This window comes from Papaver somniferum, chromosome 9 (assembly GCF_003573695.1).
Source record: "Papaver somniferum cultivar HN1 chromosome 9, ASM357369v1, whole genome shotgun sequence".
Lineage (NCBI taxonomy): Eukaryota > Viridiplantae > Streptophyta > Magnoliopsida > Ranunculales > Papaveraceae > Papaver > Papaver somniferum.
In genome coordinates this window covers 68,396,463-68,411,666 of record NC_039366.1, presented here as the reverse complement: position 1 = coordinate 68,411,666, position 15,204 = coordinate 68,396,463, and positions in this window count along the sequence as shown.

Below are 15,204 nucleotides of genomic sequence, written 5' to 3'. Positions count from 1 at the left end.
TACAAAATCATATTCAAGATCGACTAGAAGAGATATGAGACGAAACTAACCCACAATTAATGCCGGAAATAATATTCAAGAAGAAATATCAAATCCTAATGAAGAACATTGCGAAAATAGAGAAAGGACTGATGATCGTTACGTTCCACAAAATGAAACTTTTGATGATAGGAAAAATGATAGAAATCAAGAGAATGGACAACGTCAGGGACAAAATAATCAAGACGGCGAAGGGAATCGAGAGGAAGGAAGGAGAATTTTACATGAGAGAGAAGCTCAAAGAAATCATCAACAAACGATTGAAGAAGAAATTGAAAGAAATTATGCTGAACAAGCACGTTTAATTTGCGAACGTTAAAGATTGAGAGCGGAAATGGAAGAACAAGAGCTTCAGGAGACAATTCGCCAGAACAATCACGACAATCGAGAAAGAAGGCGTACACAAAACCGGAATAACGGTAATATCAATGAAGAGTATGATAGAGTACAGAGGATAGTTGAAAGACAGCGAATGGAATTGATAAGAAATGAACAAAATCATGGAGGGGAAAATGAGAGACATCATCATATGCGAATTCAAGATAGAGATGAGGAAGAGAATCGCAGAAGAAGACGAGATGAAGATGATGAAGAAGAAATGCAAAATTTTGCGAGAGAAGAAAGATATGAACGCAGAAGAAGGGACACGAAATTAAAAAGACCAATGGATAAAAATTCAGGTGTAAATAAACAAATCTTAAAAGAATTAGAAGAAATGAGAGGAATGCTAAATAATAGAGGAGAAGTAGGCAGAAGACAATTAGATGAAGCTATAGAAGAAGTTGTGAAAACTTCATTTACAAGGGAAGTACAATTAGGAGGAATACCTATGAAATGCATTTTTCCCGCATTAACCAGCATTTTTGATGGAACAACTTGTGCAATTCAACACATTAAAGCTTACGTGAGGTGTATGTTGCAATGGGAAAATCATGATGCCGTATTGTGCAAGTATTTTGTATCCAGCTTAACAAGGGAGGCGTTAAAATGGTTCGAAGGTCTACCAAATAATACAATAACATCCTTCAATCATTTGCAGACTACATTCCTGGGGGCATATATAAGTAATAATTCTTCGCGACCTGGTATTGAAGATGTGTTTGGATTAAAACAAAGGATTGGCGAAAGTTTGAAGAACCTAACTAAAAGATGGAGGACTATGTGTAGCAAAATGGCTGGCCGTGTGGATGAGAGATATATTATCTTATCATTTATCAATGCTATGTTTGCAACCAACCTATTGTATATTCAAATTTTCAGAGTCAAGAATACGATCACAATGACTGAATTGCAAGAACTTCAAGAAGAATGTAATGCTCTAAAGGAAAGGAAAAATGAAATGGAATCATACCCAGTTGCGAACACCAGTTCACAAACAGCGAATGCAAGCTTATTACCAAAACTAATAAACACAGTGGCGAACACTTCGCAAGTACAACAAGAGAAGGTGACGGGCAACAATCAACAGAAACTGGTGGATATGGGAAGATGATATCAAGAGGAGTATGAAAGAGAAATAAATTTCTACAATCGTGGTGGAAATAACAAAATTCAAAGACTCGATCAGCCGCAAGAAACTTATGGAGGTCAAAGACAAAACTATAATATAGGACAAGGAGGTCACAAGGTGGTATGGGAAGAAATCAAGATGCCACCTCTAAATGCAAGTGTGGAGAAAATATGGGAAGCTATAATTTTGATGGAGAATATACCAACACCATGGAACATGGGAACGGAACCACCTCCAAACCACAGAAGTCATGAGTTTTGTTCTTATCATCATTTTCATGGACATACTACAAATGATTGCAGAAATGTAAAAAGAATTATTTTGAGAATGATAGATCAAGGAAAACTAAACCACTTTTTGGTAGGGCACCCACAATCTTAACCATTGCCACCACCATCAGAGCATCACAAAGTAAACACGATGAAAAAGAAGGACACATTCTTCATAGAAGTTGGTGCAAAAGCAAAGAATCTATTCTGTCACTCTATCATACATTCATACAAGACAATTTAAGATTTTCATGACAATGTTTTGAGTAGAGTGTTCGCAAGAGATAATGATGGAAGATAAATTATGAATATTGCGAAAATCTCGCCACTACAGGAATGACAGAAACATATTATTTCTTTTACCGCAGAAGAAATCCCCGAAGGTGAAGAGGTACATGATAATCCTTTGGGAGTAAAATTAGAAATTAATCCAAAACCGAAAGAAGATGAGGATGATGAAGCTGAAGATTCATGGGCAATTAATAGGATTTTAATCGATACTGGAAGCTCTGTGAACATCTTATTTTATCATACTTATAAAACTATGGGAGGAAGATATGATGATCTTATACCATCAACATATAAGATATATGGTTTTAAAGGGGAGGTTACTATGCGAATTTCATTGAAGGGAATATCTTCTGAAATCCTATTATGTGTCGTTGATGTAGAATCACCCTACAATGCATTAATTGGTCGACCTTGGCTACATGGGATTCTAGGTGTAGCTTCAACTTTCCACCAGTGCATTAAATTCCCTCACCCTAGCGGTGTAGGAATCATAAAGGGAGATTGGGTTGAAGGAAAGAGGTGTTACGAAACTGAGGTAGAATCCTGCGAAGGAAGAGCAAACAAGAAGGAAAATTGGCGACACAAAATCAAAGAGACACAAAGAAGTGAGAGGTTGATGGGGGATGCAATCGAAAGAAAATAAGAAGAGATGTTGCGAAAATAATGCTAGCTCAGAATAAAAAATGGTGAACATACCACTACCAAGGAAGAAGTAGCAGAAAATAACAAAGAAGCAGAGGATAACAAAGGTAATGTATGAATGATTGATTTGTTGCGACATTCTCGCAACAAATAAAATTCTCAAAAATACATTTTATTGAATGACAAAATTGAGATTGAGAAATGCAAATACAATATGATGATGTGCAAGAATCTCGCAGAGATAATTAATTCTACAAAAGACAATCAGAGAACAATGGCAAAAGAGAAAGGAGCGAACCTTTATGGCGTACACCCTAGTTCGCGAATACAATTTCGCAAGAGGCAAATGTAAGACTTCAAGTACGTCATATAAGGGGGTAGCTGTTGCATGGCTCAGGGAAAGGCTACACCGCCACCGGAACCTGAGTCATGGAGATTTGGGGTCAATAAAGCCCATCCGGGAGAGGCACCTTGGATTCTCAGCTTAAGCATATGACTTAGGTTGGGCGACTAAGGTAATAAGGACTCTCCCAAGGAGAATCTGATCAAGGCGCTGAGATACACGGTTCAGTCAAGAGTGTCAGGGGCGTCTGGAGCGTACCTTGCCATTCTTGACAAGTCTTGGCTTATACTGCACTCGGACCGAAGATAACCCCACTTAGGGTGCAGTCTCATAACCATAAACCCTATAGGTAAAAGGGATAAGAGGTTGCGAAAACAACTGGTTGTTTTTAAGACTGGATGGGAGGAGCTAACCTTGTATGGTAGAAGTACGCCTCCTTGAAGAGGCAACCATGGGGGAGATAAGGGCGACACCCTCCATTAGGGAGATGATAAGTGTCTTAAGACGCAAATGTCATGAGGATTTTACTCGCAAGGGTATTAAGTCTTGTCATATTTGTGCAACAATCATGAAGAGGCAATAATACTAAAGAAAAAGATAAGACGAGATCAATGGATTTTCTCATGAAAGTGCGAAGACGTCCTGCGATTTCGTCGCAAGACGGCAATGTAATGGGGATTTATTTTCGCAAGAATATTTAGGCATGTTATATTGTCGCAACATTCGTGAAGAGGCCATAATACAAAAGAAAAAGTTAAGGCAAGATCAATGGTTTTTTGCATGAAAGTGCAAGAACGTCCTGCGATTTTGTCGCAATGACAAGAGGTGGCATAATAAGACCTTTAACTAGGAAGGTAAAATAAGACCACACAGGAATGAAATTTTGAAAAGAATCAAAATTCACTTCACATATGATTGCGAAATTATACATAAACAACTGCGAAGTTGAGGCACAAAATAAGAAAAATCTGCAAAATCTCTCATTTGGATACAAATAACAGAGGAAAGTATGGGAATGAATGAAATTAGAAAATGTTATTTGTCTCCATATGATAGATTTACGCAAAAATTCAAAAACTAATGATTATGTTGATTAACCGTATTGCAAGGAAGAACTGTTTTAATGAATGCAGGTCAAAATGAAAGAAACTCATACATTAAGGAATATGGGGAACCAAAAGAATTCGCAAATATAAAAAAAGAAGGAATAAATGTACAAGTATTACAAAAGATCAAAGAAAGAAACAAAGACTACTTCTTAGTTGATCCTTCATCATCTTCATCAGACTTGTTCCCTTCTTCGTCTACATCAGAACTTTCATCACCATCAGATTCTTCATCATCAGCTTCGCTATCAGAGATAGTTAGACTAGGAATGTTCTTTTGGATCTCCTCGAAGAGTCAAGGATAATCAGAGTGAGGAATACTATGGTCATCACAAACCATTTGAATAGTTTGATTGCGAAAATGCAGAGCATCATTCTTAAAATTCGCAACAAAGATCTTGATTTGATTCTTTAATCTAGAATACTTGTCGTTGCGAGAAGAAAGATTCTTTGCGAGTTCCTCTTTTTCATCTTCAAGTTCTTCAATTCTTTCTCAATATATACTTTCAGAATCTGCAAGCAAAAGGCAATCAATTAATAACTTGATGAAAATTCATAAGAAACAAAATATTAGTGAAGAAGAACAGTTAATAACCTTCTCTGTCAGAAATCATATCTCTAATCAAGGCTGTATGCTCAACTTGGAGACTAACATTTATACCTGAATCTTTTCGGGCATCGTCTAAGATTTTCACATCCCAAGCGAATTCATCCTCATTATTTATAAGGATACGAGAACGAATTTGGTTTTCTCTTTCGCAGAGCTCGATGTTCTTACAGTTAGCTTCATCTCGTTCAAGTTGAACTTCAAGAAGAGTCTCTTGGAATTTCGCCAAAGCCTTAGCACCTTGATCAGAGATGCGATCCTTATCATCTATCACACCGCTAATTTTGGTTCTTAGCTCATTGATTTTCTATTTAGAATTAAGAAAGATACGCTTAAATCGGTTGGCTAAGCCTAAACTAGATCTATGATTAATATCTAAGAGGCGAAATTTGGATCTCAGTTCATTCATAGAAAGAGATGAAATTTTATCATTTGAGAAACTATTTAAAGATTTATTAAGACGCTCAAGAAGGGTATCATTATCCAAGGCATTAGGAAATGAACGAAGAATGGTAGCTTCATCAGAAAGACCATAAATGTCTGCAATTAAGATCAATTAAATAAGATAAAACAACAGGATGAATCAATGAAGGGAAAGGAGAAAATTAACATACCATAGAGTTGATTATTAGCTTGCCGAAGGCTAGAGATTTTGTTCCTGTACGAAGAAGAATCAATTTCTAGTTGTTTGTTCCTGGAAGATAGCTCGCGAAAATCCCGAGTGAGCGAGAATTTCATAGAAGAGAGGAATATATGGGTCATAAAGAGGAATGGGAAGACCTGCGAGAATTTGACCTAGCGAAACTATGATTGATTGATTATCACAATGTTGATCAGAGAAAAGTTTGATAGAAAGAATTGGTTTGGCACCTTCACCAGGAATTGTAGAAAGTGTGAAACCTTTCTCGACAAGATATTTTTGGGTTTCCTTAAAAGTTTTCTCATGCTTTTGACCACTTGGAGGTATATCTGAATATAGAGTATGGGAATGGATGAAAAGTAAGAAAATTAAAGAAGGAAGAATTACAGTAGCAGAACTTACGGAAGAACAATAGAGTTGCAGAGATGAGAAACTAAAAACAAAATGGAAAGAAGAGTAAGAAGAATATATAAAGAAGATTTTTTATTTACTCGAAGAAATAAACACCATTAATGCGAAAAGACGTGAGCGGTTGAAAAGCAACGGTTACAGAAGACGTGTCAAGAAATAGATGGAAGAAAGGATACGTGTGATAAATGCAGAATATGAAGAGATGGACAGCTGCAGCATTTCTCACATCATTCTCTACTTCGCAGAGAAGATATGAGAAGAGGCAAGATGTAGGATCAGAATATCGCAGCAATAATGCCTCAGCGAAATTATCAACAACACAACACAACAGTGTCGCAGAAAAATTTCAGAAATGACATGATAAACGACGACAACTAAAATCATGAGAAAAATGTGATGGTCCTGCGAAAATTAGAGAGTTTGCGAGATTAACATTTATAAGGATGCGAGAATGTCGCAAGTCATATCCAAAAATAAAGGACAGATTAGCTGTCATCCACTATGTAATTCCCTATTAATAGACGTTCCGTTGTAAAGGAAAGGAGAGAGATCTTTTTCTGAGTGAGAAGCAAGTAATAGGAGAGAGAAAATCTAGAGCAGTGGTTATTCTTGATTCCTTTATGTTTTCTTGTAAGATTGTTCAAAGAATTATCAATAAAATTAAGATTGTTAATCTAAAATGAGTTGAATGTTAATGAAATCTTGTGAGCGGTGTAGTGTAGGATTTCCTGCAACTACAATGGTGACAAATCATAATGATATGATGATCATGATTCTATCATGATGAAGATGAAGATCATAAAAAACTTAAATCTATTTCTCTTCATCCTTCTTTTCTCATGTTCATAAGTCATGATGGAGATGACAATCCTAACTTCATCATGATGATCGTGATAAAACTCACCATGATGATCGTGAAAAAACCTCACCATGATGAAAATGATGACCATAAAAAGAAAAAACTAAGAAAACCTAACTTTCTAGGTTAACATGATTATACATCAATTAATCACCCGAATTAATACTAATTAACCAAGCGTAAATTAGTTGTTGAATAAAATAGTTGGATAAGGGATTTTATATTTTACTTCTAAGTATTTGTTTTTGTTTCATAGTGACAAGCCCCAGATAAAATGGCTAGGTCCCAAATTAGGAAGGATTCATATGGCATGTCATTTTGTTTGTTGCGTCACAAAGATGGAGGCGTGGAGCCTAGGACGGTGCAGACTTGATCTCAAAAGAAGAATCTTGTTTTTGGGGCTTCAGAAGCTTCATAGGATTTTAATATCCAAAAAGTTAAGAGAGGGAACTTAATTTTATAAAATATCAAAAATAAACTTACCTAAATTTAGCTATTGATTAAAAAAAACTAAATTTTTAATCTTCTCCTTCTCGTTCTCTTCACATTGACAAATCATGATTTTCTTCTCTTCATATTGACAAATCATAATGAGATGATGACCATGATTTTATCATGATGAAGATCATAAAAACTTAAATTTATTTCTCTTCATCCTTCTTTTCTCATGTTCATAAGTCATGATGGAGATGAGATCATGAAAAAACCTCATCATGACGAAAATGATGATCATTAAAAAAAAAAAAAACTAAGAAAAACCATTATTTATTTTTGCTCAGCCCAATATTGTTCATCAGAGGCATCTCATATTTGTTAGTCTTGTACGTGCAATCCAATATAATAACTTGTGGGAAGCAGAGAGCCAATTGGACGCATTCCGGGTGGGCAAGAAAAAGGTGTGTGACTTTACCGAAGTCATCCAACTTATTTTGGGAAGCGTAGTTATGCTTCACCCCTAATCACATCACTTATTGCTTCATCATACTACCTTGCAAATCGAGTCTTCTCAACTTATTTCTTGCGTTGTATATAGTTTGCATAGTCGACTTGTTATTCTTGTCGTCCGCCTTCAATTTACTAAGAATCCTAGATGGTGGCATACGTGCTTGTGTCATATTATCAACTTCTAGCATTTCGTTGGGTTTGAGTACCCAACTTTTGCATGTTCGTGAAGATCACGTGGACGTGGGTGGTTTTGACGACAATCCATAGTTTTATTCATAACCCAATATTCATCATCTTTATTCAAGGACTTATTCTTGAGGTTGAAAACGATCTTGAAAGGGAACTTTTTTTTCTTCGTCTTTGTCTTATTATTTCTCCCGGTCTTCCCAACATATACAGAACCCTTTCTATCCTTGCTATCGCCGGTTTACTTCGCTCACAAATCATTTCAAACCGATCGTCTCCGCTTTGTCGTCCTTTAACTAGTACGCAATTTATCTTCATAGCGTGTTCCTCAGCCCAAGCCCGTGCTTCGGGTTTGCTTTTCCATGTCTACGTTCATTCAAACACAAATAATTAGCAAGGAATATATCGACAACATTAAGGTAACCAACAAGTTCTTACATACCAAATTATTTTGGAAGTGATCCTTATTATCTTCGTGAATTACGTCTACTATATCAGGTTGATTTTCCATCGGTACAGGTCCAGCAAGCACAAACTACAAAGAATATCACAAGCTTAGATATTACAAAGAAAATTAATGGTAAGGTTTGGCTTATATGATAACCATAATATGAGCCGAACCTTGTTCATTTATAGGGTTCGGCTAGTTCGATATTCACAATATGTGTCGAACCACCAACAAATTATAAACCCAACATTTATTAATGGTATGTTCGGCTCTTACGATATTCATTAAATAAGCCGAACCATTAACATATTTTCTTCCAAAACTCTCAGGAACAGGTTCGGCTAGCTTGTTATGAAACTTTCATAACAAGACGAACTAGTATCTAGCAAAGAGGTTGGAAGTGAAATATATATGTCCGGCGCATAACGTTAACAGTTTCAGCTAGCCGAACTGTTCATCATTGGGTGGGTCCGGCTTATATTTTTAAGCCGAACATCATCCAGGTTCGCCGAACCACAATATAAAAAAAAACACTTTTGATGATTTCAAGCTACAAAGTGAGATTAAGCATAAGATAGAAGTGTACATGTGAATTAGAAGTATTGGGTTCCTCATATATGTATTCATCATCAAGATTTGGCTCATAAAAATCATCATCTTGAGTTTGTGTTTGAGTTTGAGCTTGAGTTTGAGTTTGTGTAAAATAATTCTCATAATCTAAGAAATCAACCATTTGGGAATCATTGTTTTAGTTGATGTGTATTTTTCTAGGTTTTTTAGATGAATAATATCCCCCCTCATCCTCCATTGAATCAAGATACAAATTTCTCCTTCCTTTCTCCTTCCTTTCTCCTTCTCCTTCTCAATAAAAACCTTTTTTTTCCAAAACTTTTTCATCCACAGAAACCTTTATAATTGAATTTCTTAATCACTAATCAAAAGTATTAATCAGTAATCCAAATTATTAATCACTAATCCAAATTATTAACACTAATATTGAAAGGACAGATTTGTCATTACCAAAAATATTTGGTTAAGGAGTTTTCAATTTTACTATTTACAACTCTTTTTTTGTTTTTATTCAGTATGCCCTGAAAGTTTTACCTATACCCTAAAATAGAATTCTTCTAAATTGCATATCTTCTCGTTGTTGTACTTTGCAGTTTGCACGTTGAAAAGAGTTCCTACCTTATGGCCAAATGCCATAGTCCCGTTACCCCACAAACAGGCCAGGCCCATTCTCCAGCTAAGATCAGTTGGGAGAGACTGAATAGTGCGAAACAAGAAACAATTTTTTTTTTGGTATACAAAAGGAAGAAACAAAACATATGTATAAGTTTTATATAATTACCGATTCACGACTGCCAGCAGATATAAGAGAATATATATATATATATATATATATATCAAGTACACCGATATACCAAGGGTGGTACTGTAGTTGTATACCAACTTAGTATTCTAATTATGTACGGCTTAATACAAAGTAAATAAGTAGGAGAAATGGAACTGTTTCTGTTTCATTTCATTATTCAAAGTCGTAACATGAGTATATATACAGGTGAGTTACAAGGAGGGATGGGCTTTGCCGGAAAAACAAGGGGATAATTAACCATGTACATGAGACACGTAAATGCAAATGTGTCTTTCACTTGGTAACTTAGTGGGTCCCACATAAAATGTGGTCATCCACAATTACCGACATTATGTAACACTCCCCTTGGATGACCATCATTCTAACTATTCTTGTCACGTTACAAAACTTGCCAGAAAAATCCGATGGATAAAAACTGGTCGAAGGAAAAAAAGACAACGTCTGGAGGTTTAAGTTGATGTTGGCCATCATGAATTATCTCCCTTGATGAAGTTGTGTCAGGAAAACCATTTAGGACAAAACCTCAAATGTTTGTGCTAGGAAAAACCGCGTGTCATAAAAGCCTTCACAAAGTTATACCAACAATTCCTTGATAATTGTATTTTAAGAAACTCTATGGATATGCACATCTCTATAGATGAGGATCATCGTTCTAAGTTGATATCTCATTAAAATCTTTGCCAGGAAAATCCAGAGGGACAAAACCTGAGCGTAGGAAAACATGAGTACTCAAAACAATGATAAACTCGCAGATGGTGCCTCGTTAAAACCTTGTCCGGAAAAACCCAGAGGGACAAAAACCAGGACTAAGGAAAAAGAGTACAACATTTTGAGCTGACAGTGGACTCGCATGCCTCATTAAAACCTTGACAAGGAAAATCCGGTGGGACAAACCTTTACTAAGGAAAAAGAGTACACGACGTAATGTCCAACATTTCCCATATTCATAGTGTTATATGACTTTACTCCCCCTGATTAGTAGCCTTCTCAGTTGACCATTGTGTCAGATGATACTGCATAGAGACCATGAACCATCTTTGAATGTTTTCAGCAACTTCCTTTACTTGAGAAACTCAGTCTGATTCTACTTTGTGTAATTTCTTAATGATCATCTGATGGTACAACCATTTATTCTCTACTAGATTTGTCTGAACAATCGTAATCGATCGGAGGATGATCAAGTATCCTCTACTACCAGACTATTAGCTAGGAAAATTTTAGCTGCATTAACAAACCTGCCAAAATCAAAACTTAAACAGCCTGATTAGGTATTTCTCTGTGGGAGACATCTAGCGACCTTTTATGCGAAAGATCAAGCTTAATGGTACCACGAAGATGAAGGGGTTTTCTTCGGACCAATGTCTCGATAATGTTGCTGGATAGAACCAAACTTACATTTTTACTACAGACCCAATATCATGTACCTATAACATATCTCAGTTAATGTACCATTAGTTTACACATCTTTTGTGTAATACAAACCACAGAGTGATACATCTCCTTGGTTGAGATGTAAGCCGATCAATCTTAAAAATAAGAGATCGAATGATTAGCTTATCCATTTAAACATGTCTAAACCTTTATGTTGACGAAATAAAAGGACTTCTAGCTAGAATGCTCAATGAAATTAATCCCTTGTTTTACCGAGATTTTCCATCTCGAACTCCTGCTTTAAGCATTTTTGTGCTTTGGAGAATTCTTCAGGAGTCCCAATCAAATAGATGTTGTATATTTCAAATCTAGTAAATACACATTTTATGAGCATATAAAATGGTTCACATATCCCTGGGTAATATAAGCATTCACTTAGACGATTGATCACTTTCGTCCTTATTGAGTAAATGCTATGACATGGTAATTCTACTGAAAAAAACTTCAGGAATTTACATGCAGTTTTCTGTATCTAGTCTTTCATACAGATCCGTAGTAACCACATCAACTAGATGCACATCGAGTCCTTAAAGACTGCCAGACAAATACCATAAAGGTAGCTGCATCCATAATATGGAATATGTTACAAAGAAATCCATCTCAGGTTCCTGTAAAAAACTTTGTGTCATTGGTTGACTTTACTTTTCTCACTATGCACATACACCCACCTGTAGACACTAGGGGTTACATTATCGTATGTCGGAACTGCAAACACCCGTTTTTGGCCAAGAGTAGCTCACATTATCGAGTGTTCGGGCTGCAATACCAAATTTAAACATTTTGCGAGAAACTGTTATTCTGCTTTGATCTCTCCTGGTTTAACCAATCATACCTTTGATGACATTCCCATAGAGAGTGGTTTAAACCAACAACACATACGGTAGTATCAGTGGATACTTTGACTGTGTCATCAACAATCATTGGATTATGATCGCAAATTTCTCTATTACATGCATGCCTTATGGAAATCCTCTCATTTTGAGGTTTCACAGCCTTTGCAGAGACATTCTCTTATTAGGAGAACTATACTCAGATAAATTAGATCTTCCACTGATAGTCTCTTTAAGAGAACTATTTTTCAATGATTGTGACTGTCTCTTCCTTTTAAGAGGTGCAAAATATTTCAAGTCAACTAGTCATCCACGCTCAAGGTGTGTTCTAAGTGACACACTTGCTACTACATTTACAGCTTCTCAAGGAAGCAATTTGATTTGCAATCTCTGAATATGTCAAATCTTCGGCAAGTCTTTCAGTGATAAAAACATCAAGATGAGATACATCTTGGTTTACCTTTGTGCAATCCAGGATACTTCACACCGTTTTTCATGCGATATCCATTCCTCCCCCAAACGGTGGGAAGACTTTCTCATCAAATTTGCAAATCTTCTAATAGAGTAGTAACAGTAGTGGAATATAGAACGTCTCAAACAAAAAAACATGACAATGGTTATATGAGTAATAAGTTCAAAATGCTTTATGAATGGAGTAACTAGACCATTCAATGAATGCACAAGAACAATAAAATACGCACCATCACTGCCCAGAGCATCACTAGGATGATACAACATCAACAAATGACAAGCAAGAGTTTCAATTTTCAATTAAAATCACAGTTCCCACTCAGGTGATATGTCGAGTCATTTATGACTACCAGACCATACTTCCATCAACCTGGTTACTGACTGTGGAAACTCATTTTCAAGAGGTGGCGCTGCATAAAAGCGACCTCAATTAGTTTTCTCATTACACTTTTATATTAGCATCAAACTTGTAACCAATGCTAATACCAAAGTTTTAAAGGCGTACACAAGGGAGAAAACAACTCAATATCGACTAAGGTCCATACTTGCCAATCTATAAACTCTGTCGATAATTCCTTTGCAAAGGGGGATACCTATCCACAACAATTTCAGTAGCTACTCTGAACATTATCGACAGTCAGTTCATAATCAGTTAGTTAACGATCTTACATCATTTTCAAGAGCATGGGGATATTTTAATCCAATTGGTACCAGACTTCAATATGCAGACATTCTTCACCACAGGATATCAACGCAACTTTTATGGATATGCTCCTCATCAGGAGATATATCAACTCATAACTCAAAGAGAATACAGATGCCATCCGATTAGATTGGCATACCTCATACAAGAGGTTTTCGTCTATGCTTCTAAGAATATTTCCAGACGAAACAATCGCTGCGATTACATGGCATGTCTTGTAAGGACTTTAGTTTATGCCGAATCAAGCAAGCGTACACTTGCTAAATATAGCAACAGAGTAATATACAACACCTCAGGCATTTCTCGGTGTGAGAATTTAGATGAGACATAATTGGTGTAAACCATTATCGTCGACGATTCTCCCCCTGACCCTCAGGCGGGAATGTCTCATCAACAGAACCTTCAGTTCCGCATTACTCTACCTATTAAGGGCGCAACTGGGTGCAGAAAACAACAATAACACGCAACCCAGGAGAGGTAACTGATCCGGTTTGCTCTCTCGTTTACTGTCCAGCTGGAAAAATTTAAGAATTTACACTGCCATGTAAAATTAACAGTAAACTATAAACGAATTTTGTGACCATAAACACTATCTCAATATCAGTGGCAGTCCTGCCAAGACGACCGATAGAGATCAACAACAATGAACAGCATTTCAAATGCGTGTATCGTGTCTTTTATGTCACAACGATAGCAGAGCTCTTCCAGGCTCAAAAATGTTTATTCACCCAATCATTATGCTATCGTCCCGTATTATTCCACTTCTGGTGGTACGGTGCTCATCAGGTTCTTAAACCCGAGAACTATTGTGGTTCCCATATTCAAATATGCCTACCACAATTGTATTTTCCTTTTTTGCCAAAGATATACTTATTTGCATAGGTACTGCTGCAAATTTAATTCGCCAAACTCGTGATTTTAGATAATAGCTCAGGCGACGAGAAGACATGATATTAGCTCTAAATATCATCTAAAGAAATGCGACACTCATTATTTCTCGACGTTTGTATATCTACTAGGCGCATTTAAAACATGCAGCTCTCATTGTTGCTATAACAACATATACAAAGTGCAAATTAAGCACTAGCTGTTTAAAGCTCGCCGATGCATATAATAGGCGCATATTATGCACACCGTAAAGCTAGCGATAACACATAAGGGTGCAAAATATGCGGCTCTCCTTATTGCTCACTGCAACATTTTATACGGTGCATTTATCTTCTCTAAAATCAAGCCTAACAATTTACCATAAAAATCAATGGTGAAACGAGGAAGAAATCATTCAAAATGTAATATACATACAGTTTTAACATGATACTGACATATCTCCAACTTCGTCTATTAAGGTCGACAAAGTATTAATTTATCAAAGTTGAAATATGAACACGTTCTTTATCTTAAAAGAAATCGTCTCGATATCAACCGCAGGTCATTTCAAAGACCGCTGATAGAGACGGGCTAACCATGTTAACCCAGTGTCCATTTTTCATCGCCTTCCGACCTTTGGTGGAACGACTTTGAGTTACGAAGATTATTATAGCAAAGGAATATTAAAATTTTGTTATCCCGCAGGATGTAACAATCCCTCGCTCTGCCGATATTATATCGTTAATACCACAAAAGGTAATTTTATTCTCTACGCTATCCAAAAAGGGCGCGGAGAAACCTTCCGCTGGTTGGCTAAAGAGGAAAATAACAAAACGCTACAAAACTCAAATATTTGGCTAAATTCGGAAATCGAATAACACCACAAATATGAGTCGTCGCTAATACACACCTGTTTTGGATACCTCTTCTTTTACCACAATTATTATTTATGCTATCAATAGTACAAAGGGTTATGGTAAGATGTCTAACTTCTCCTTTAACAAATCCCAATTAAAACAGAAAACGAGTTAGACATAATAAGAATTGCATATACATAACTACTTAACAATAGTTAAATTTAATATGAAAGGATTGAAGAGAATTATCCCTTTCTGTATCGTCAGCCCCTGCAGGTTTCCGTAGAGCAATTCGTGCTGATAACGTTTTATATAATTACCGATTCGATATAAGAGAATATATATATATATATATATCAAGTACATCGGTATAC